The sequence below is a fragment of the Python bivittatus genome, unplaced genomic scaffold (assembly GCF_059951505.1).
Source record: "Python bivittatus isolate LINGU-HERP-01145 unplaced genomic scaffold, Pbiv_v1 ctg000960_np1212, whole genome shotgun sequence".
In the NCBI taxonomy this organism is placed as follows: Eukaryota; Metazoa; Chordata; class Lepidosauria; order Squamata; family Pythonidae; genus Python; species Python bivittatus.
In genome coordinates, this window is record NW_028277124.1 from 6,344,159 (window position 1) to 6,345,925 (window position 1,767).

Here is a 1,767-nt window from a genome sequence, read left to right on the forward strand (position 1 = left end):
TCATGTGGTAATTTGACAATTTATTGGATCAAATTATTTCCATTGTGAAATGTGATATCCATTATCTGTTTTCATTTCTAGGTAAATTACTATGGCTGTCATCATCACCATCATCATAATTTTTGTTTGCTTCAAGAAAAACACAGTGTTTGTGTTCTCTAAATTAGTTCTTCTTTCAGGTCTTTTTTCAGACTGTTTTCCATATTGATTAAGTATATTCTTACAAATACACTTACTTATTCAAATAACCTTACAGAAGGCCTTATGTACTGTAGATGGTTCAGTCTGTCCCACTTTTTTGTCCTTTCATCAGCTAGTTACTTTTATCAGAATGAATTAAAACTATTTTAGGTAGCTTTTAGCTATGATTATTTGGGAGGACAGTCCTAGGGCTGTGTCTTTACTTGCAGCGTACTATCGCATCATCATGTCCTGACAACCCCAAACTTCCCTTTTGAATTCATGTTGTCCTCGTCTCATCCCCAGCCCACGAGTTAAGCAATCTTTTGTGACACAGAATAAATATAGTGTTTTGCTTCGGAATCTAACACTAACCCATTACAGCTTCAAGGTCTGTAAAGTCCATAATGGTTCGCTACCATTACAGAAAATAAGGTCTAGTGATCTGTTGTGAGAGTGATCAAAAGAGTGCTTTGAGTGTGCTGGAAGTCATGGGCATACCTCCTCCCCTCAAGCCATGGGATGCTTCTGACGAGGTTGCAGGTGTGATGCTGAATCAATGGAAGGGGGCTCATACAAATAGTCTATCAGTGGAAATCAGAGGTCTCCAAAGATCTGCCTATGGAGAGGAAAGTAATTGGTACTTGCTTTCCCAGCACAGGTCAAGAGGTAAAGAAGCAGGAGAATCCACCAGTCAGAGGCTGTAGTAAGCACAGTCACAGGCCAAAACAGAGAACAGGGTTGAAATCTGGAAAGGGATCTTAAGCTGGCTTCATTTTCTGCTGGTTTATCCACAGAAGCCAACAGAAGTTGAGCAGGTTAAGCTGCAGTACAGAAAAGCCCTTAAAATTAAGAATTCAGCATCACTGATCATCAAAATTACTTCCTTGGCAAAACTGCCACAGCTTTTCACCTGGTCAAGGAAGCAGCACAACTTTAACATCAAAACAACTACATACATCTTTAAGCTGTCTCAGGCATGGGTCAGACATGAGATACAAGACATGACAGGAAAATGAGGTTGCCATAAATCATGGTTAGATACAAGTGGGGAAAATGTCCTAAAAAAGAAGTAAGCAGAGCAACTCAGGAATTTCCTAGAAGGACCGTGAATAATCCCTTACTGTAGAAATCAGGCTAGTTCCAATTAGTACTACTTCATACCACTTTGACAAATCTGCAGGTTTTTTTGGAAAGTATCATATGCATCTTCATCTTGATTGAGTGATTATTGGTGAATACAAACAAGGGTACTGCTCTTATTTCTTGTTCCACTTACTTCAGCTCAGGTGGTCTTAACAGTGCCACAAACTTCATTCCCTTGGACTTTTTTTGTGCAAGTGTAGCTACTTTTAACACTCAGTGCAATTCCTCCTCCATGTTTTTGCTCCTTTTGAATTTGAATCCTTCAGTTGCTATAGATCAGTGTGGGAATCACCCCAACCAATTCTCAGTTAAACCTTTTAATCGCATTTGTCTTTCTCTACTAGGAATTCCAATGTATGATGTTTATTTTATTTTAATTTTTTTGTATACTACAATACACAAAAGAAAGGTCAGACATTTTATGAACCAATATCAGTCTTT